This window comes from Manihot esculenta, chromosome 18 (assembly GCF_001659605.2).
Source record: "Manihot esculenta cultivar AM560-2 chromosome 18, M.esculenta_v8, whole genome shotgun sequence".
Classification (NCBI taxonomy): domain Eukaryota; kingdom Viridiplantae; phylum Streptophyta; class Magnoliopsida; order Malpighiales; family Euphorbiaceae; genus Manihot; species Manihot esculenta.
Window position 1 is genome coordinate 3,561,988 of NC_035178.2, and position 6,172 is coordinate 3,568,159.

Consider the following 6,172-nt stretch of genomic DNA (forward strand, 5'->3'; position numbering starts at 1 on the left):
CTATGCTATAGCATTAATGAATTCATCATCAGACTCGAGAGCAGTCATTAAATCAGGGGGAAGGCAAACCTCCAGATCCACACTTCCCCCACCTTCACGTCCTGGGTAGGCTGACACTTTCCCACTGAATTTATGTGCATACCCACTTCGAATTGCTACCGCTTTCCCCATTCCAAATTCATTTCCATACATGTTGAACTTCGGTGAGCTCCCCATTATCACACTGCAGGGATCAAATATCTGACCAAGTTTATAAAAGGAAGGTGATTTCATCCACGAGTCAAGCCGCTCCCTGATCTTTTGATCCCCTTGAGTAACCACAGCCTCGTGGACTAGCCATGCTGACCAACCAAGATTGTGCTCTAACAGTTCACCTGCTGTCGTTGAAGCTCTAAATGTATCAATACAGCTTCCAAAGTAGTTTGGAGATAGAGGTGGGTTCAATCTCGATTGTTGCAGGCCAACCTGCAACTAGTAATTTGATCATGTGGGAGATGACGGATTCGGGTTATGCACCTCCACATGAAAGCAGACAGGGACTGGAAGGAGGAAATCTTGTTGGTGTTGCTTTCTGCGTTTGCTTTTGCTTTGAGTTTTGCTATGGATTCTGATGAGAAGTGGAAGATCCTCTCTTTGAGCAAGGGTGCTTCAAATGGGGATAAGAAATGGTCATGGTGGGTAAAGGGAAGACTGATTATTGGACCACAACCATCAGGAAACCACCGTTCAAGCACTGGCGGGTGTGTGATCGGAACACCACCTCCCTGTGCTTGAAAAATTTCAGACAAAGTGTTCAAAAAATGCCAGAAAGAGCTTCCGTCACCGAGAACATGGTTCATAGAACACCCAATAAAGACCACATCGATGAGTTCTGTGACTTGTATTGTAACCAAAGATTGCACATGCCCATCATGGTTGAGAGATCTATCATGGTCGAAAAAAGACTGAACCACCTGAGGCACATAAGCAGGCGAAAGAATGTCAGAAATTGTCATGTCCAGAGCTGCATAGACGAATCTGGCTCCTGGGCTATTACTGCAGTCGACGTAGACTACATAGGAAGCAGGGTCTTCAGTCTTTGAGGTTGCAAGGCGGCCAGAGAGTGGGTAGAAATGGACAAGCGTGAGAGCGAGGGAATGCTTGAGCTTCTGCAGCAGGTCCACGATGTTAAAGTCTTGATGTGATGTTGGTTTGGCAAAGAGGAGGCCCTTTTGGATGTAGTTGACAGAGAGCATAACAAGCTCCCATGGCGTCAAATACCAAGGGCGCATTGCTTCTGGTAAGATGCGGTGGGGCTTGATGAAGCACTCAGAGATGTGATGTACAGTTTTGGGATTCATTGCTAGTGGCAGTACCTGGTGGTCTTGGTTGCTTTTCTTTACTCACCCTCACGCCATTTTGGCTTTATGTTTATGCTATTTTAAGTGCATGTTGGGTTTATGGAAAGAGTATTTGGTGCTACAGGTTAACACCTTATCATGTTGAGCCAATAACATTTAAGATAAATAATTAAAAAAATAAAATTTAATAAATTTAAATAAAATTTTCATTTCCATATATGTATAATGTTTTAATAATGGCTCAACATGATAAGTGTGCTTCAGACCAATGATATTAAAACATATAATAAAAACTATCAATTAAATTCATACCATTATTAAAATATATATACATGAAAATAAAAGTTTAAAATAAATTTATTAAATTTAAAATTTTTGTAGTTATTTATTATAAATAGTATTAATTTGAAGTATGAATATACAATATTTAATAATTTGTTGGGTTTCACCTACTTCATCCCTGCTCCACGCAATCACAAATCAGATTCATTAAAAAGTCATTTTCGTAATCACTTACAATTCTGAGATTTTCCTGGAGGTTTCCTATTGTTTTCTTTTTTCCTGAAATGGAGGTTTTTTATTTTTGTTTTCCTCAAATGGATTCTTATTCATTCGTGCTATTTTCAAATTGTGGCATTTTTACTTGAGGTTTATATGGCAGTGAATTACAAGTTTTGCTACTTCTTTTGTTCTTAAAAACTTTCCAGGTTCAAAGTCCAATAATTTCATATGATTTCTTGGTGTGGTTAGAAAGAAAACAAAACAAAACCTTTGAGGAGTGGTGCGCGAGAATGGAAATAAAATATAAATCTGCAAACAATGTGATATTCAATCCAAAAAAAGATGGTGTGATAGATGTTTCTGTCGCTTCTTAGTTTCTTTTGTATTCTTTTGTTTACCAAAAGGGATAGTATTTAAAATTTCCAAAATTAATTGAGGTGCAAGATCGGTGCTTTTCACCGACCTGACAAATAATATGGCATTCAAACAAGAAAATTATTGGATTCTGATTTTTTTTCAAAAACAAAAATTGAAAAAGTAAAAAAATGGTCAAATTTGGTTAGCGAAATATATGAGAAGAGGGGGCTACCAACGATTTAATTCATAGTAAAAAAAAAATAATGGAGGAGTAAACGAATTAATCTGTATGAGATATTTGATATTTGATTTAATAAAAATTTTATTAAATTAGGCTTAATAAAAATTTGATTAAGTTTAATTTGATTTTTAAATGAATTAAATTTTAATTTAATATTTAGACTCATTGATAAATCAGTTAAATTTAAAATTTATCGTATTCACTTGCTAAAATTTATGGGTTCGATTTTTTTCTAAAGAATGATCATACAGATTTCTGAATGATTTTATTAAATAAAATAAAATTAATTTCATAAAAAATTAAATTCAAATTTTACATCAACATTCATCCACTAAATTTAAATTTTTTAAAATTATACTCTAATTATATTTGAAAAACTTATAAATATTTTAATTTTTAAAATTTAAAACTTTAATCATTTAAAAATTTGCGAGCTACAGTAAATTATTTAGTTTTAAATTAAAATTTATTATATCTATAAATAAATTAAATTATTTAAAAATAAATTCGAAAAAAATTTAATTTTTATAAAATTATTTATTAATTGAACCAAATTTAAATTTGTTAATACTAATTCAAAATATGTAAAGTTTAAATTTAATCAAAATTTTTTTAGACGAATTAAATTTAAACTTTTTAAATATCAATTCAACTTTGTTTTATAACCTTAAATGAAAAGATGGATTCTGGAAGAAAATGAAAAATTTTAAGAATCAATAAAAATAAAAAAAATCAGAAAACAGTGATGAACTATTATTTTTTTCAAAAATAACGTTCATTATAAGAAAAAGGCCCACAACCTGCCGTATTAATATATACGTTCAACTAAGAAGAGGTATCGCAGCCGTAAAAGACTTGCCCCAAACTAAAATCATCGCCCGAAAAAAAAAAATTTTTTTTTTCTAAGATGGCCGGAACCAGCCGTTCAATTTATTTATCAAATTAAATTAAATTAAATTAAATTTAAAATGATCGAAACAGTTTTAATTTTTTAATGATTTTGATATGATTTTAAAGTGTTCATGGTTTTAATTTTTTATATTTTTAATTTTAATTATAAACAGTAAATTCAATTTAAAAAATTAAAAATAAAAAATTTAAATAAAATGTAAAGAAATAAATATAACTTTTAAATATTATTAAATATATATTTTATCAAATAAATAAACTATATAAAATGTATTCATTTACTTGAAGTAAAAAATAAAATAATATTATATTTAATGTAAATAATATTTTTTATAAATTAAAAATAAATTTAAATTTAATTATTTAATAATTTAATTTATTTATATATAATTTTAAGTGACACAATATTATAAAATAATTTATTTTAAAAATAAAAATTAATCAAAATTAAACTTATCACCTATCTAAATTAACCGATTCTAATTTAATTTTAATTTTAGTGCATAAAAAAATCAATTTTAATCTGATTCAAAAATTAAAATCGATTTTAGTCTTATTTTAAAATTGAAATTAATTAATTAATTCAATTTTAAATTTGATATATCTAATTTACCATCCATATCGGACCGTGGCACGGACATTGGCCATGTCTAGCTCAAGCCACTCAAAATTAAGAGAGAAAATACAAGTTTACACCATAGAATCAAATTTGTGAGAAGAACCGAGTTGCCACGAAAGAGAGACATCTCTACACCACTAAATTTAAAGGAAAAACGCATGTGCAAAGCCTGCAAATCTATCCCGAAACAAGCCAATAAAGCTTAGTCAAATTTTGACAAGCTGAATCCCATTATGGCTACCAGCAGAGCGCTAAAAGTAGTCTTTAATTTTCTCTGGTCTTCAAGTAATCTAAGGGAAAAACGGCTCAGCGACCTTAGAGATATTTACAGCCATAAAAAAAAATAAAATAAAATAAAATAAAAAGACTCTTCCATAACAAAGCAGGAGATGAACCAACCATTTAGAGCGGCAGAGTGCATAAACTGCAGATCCACAACTAGAAATCCTTTTCTTTGAAGCATAAATTTTGTACCAAAAATTGCAAATAAAATAAAATATATATACAATCTCAATAAAGGTGGGGAAGAAAATCCGCACTTCGGCTAGGATGAAAAGCCTTCTCTATCCGTTGAGGACATGAAAAACCGACAACTCTCAGCAGAGACGAGGGCAGACATCAAAAGCAAAAGACAAATGTCTGTGAAAAAAAATACTAGGGAGAGAAGTTTGAGCACGTAATTGTATACATGACAATGATGAGCAATAAGAGCATATCCCCTCATCTGGTGCCCGATCTGGCCAGGAAGCAGTGTATATCACTCACTAAAATTGCGTCTCATCCTTGAGAAACTGATGGCTATTAGGATACATGTCACGCAACTTGAAAGTTAGCAAAAATTGGAAATCAAGGAACGAGGGTTTCTATTAGGTTTGGCCCTTTTTTTGTAAATGAACTGCAATAGTTGTTGGTTTAAGAGCCAATAGACAGGAGTTACTTACAGAAGCCCAACGCCAAATTAACAGAAAAAGCCCACTCCCACTAGAGCCCTATTTTTCATCCACCAAAAACACAATAACTCTGCATGTCCATTAACAAACATGTTTCGGTTTTCTTTCAAGTATTGAAATGAGATAAAAATGTGAGTTTACATAATGCCATTTATTAAATCCGTTCATAACTTAACAATAGATTTTGATATTGAAAATTTCACTATTTAGACTTCAGAATTTGTAAATAATTATGAACTGATTCTTTAATTTTGAAAATTCAATTATTTAGTCCTTGACTTGCTTCTCTTAAAATAAGAGGACTCTCTATTTATAATTTTTTATTAATTATTGATTTTTAGTCATTTAATTTAGTAAATTTAAATTGAAAGGTAAAATTTGGTACTATTTATGTGCAAATTTGGCCTTTTTACATGGAGAAATTTTCTAACATTGTTTCATTTATCCAAAAGAAAGAAAAACATATAATGAGCGGAGATATCTATTACTTATTAATTTTCAACCGCTGCTATAAATTTATCTGTTAAAAAGTATGTAATAGTTGTTGTTTAACTAATAGATCCTAAATTATTACAATTCAAAAAATTAGGAAATTAGAGTAATTTGAGATTACCTCCTACTCTTTTAGGATAAATATAATATTAATAATAAATTAAATAGTCTGATATAATAATTAATATTTTTACAGTAAAATAAATTATATCATACATATAACCTGCATACATAAATCAATTACCATCAATTATTTATAATAGTAAAAACTAACAGCTTACGGCTTCATTCACCAGTTCACGTAGGCCTTAGTAAGGATAGTCGTGGTAAGAAGTTGGAGCTTTGGGTTGACCAAACCCTCCAATTTAGTTTCAAATTTAGGCGTCAATCTTTCCCCCAAAACCCCAGCGGCAAGGCTGATGGCGATGGGCAACCCCACTACAACACTAGCAGTATTATTCTCTCCTTGGAAAATGCATGTCAATCGCTCTCTCTCAAAAAAAAAAGAAAAGAAAAGAAAAAGTCTGCCGATATTTGATACATTGCTTTATAAAAGTCTTCCAAGTAGTGCAACTCTTGTCATTTTTTTTATTGGTATTGATGGAAGAAGACACGACACCCTTTCCCATTCGAAACTTAAAATATATATCAACGGAGTAGGCAGGCTTAAGCTTGGACTTCAGTGTCCATAGCCTACTTCTTTTTTAACCTAAAAAAGCTTTGCCATTGTTAGTCAAAACCCCAAAAGGATCGCAACCAGAGC

At 31.0% G+C, this 6,172-nt stretch overlaps 1 pseudogene; it reads right to left on the minus strand.

Annotated features, from left to right (window-relative positions):
- On the minus strand, positions 1-1,386 carry LOC110607174 (annotated as a pseudogene).
- Positions 1,387-6,172: the final 4,786 nt, after the last annotated feature.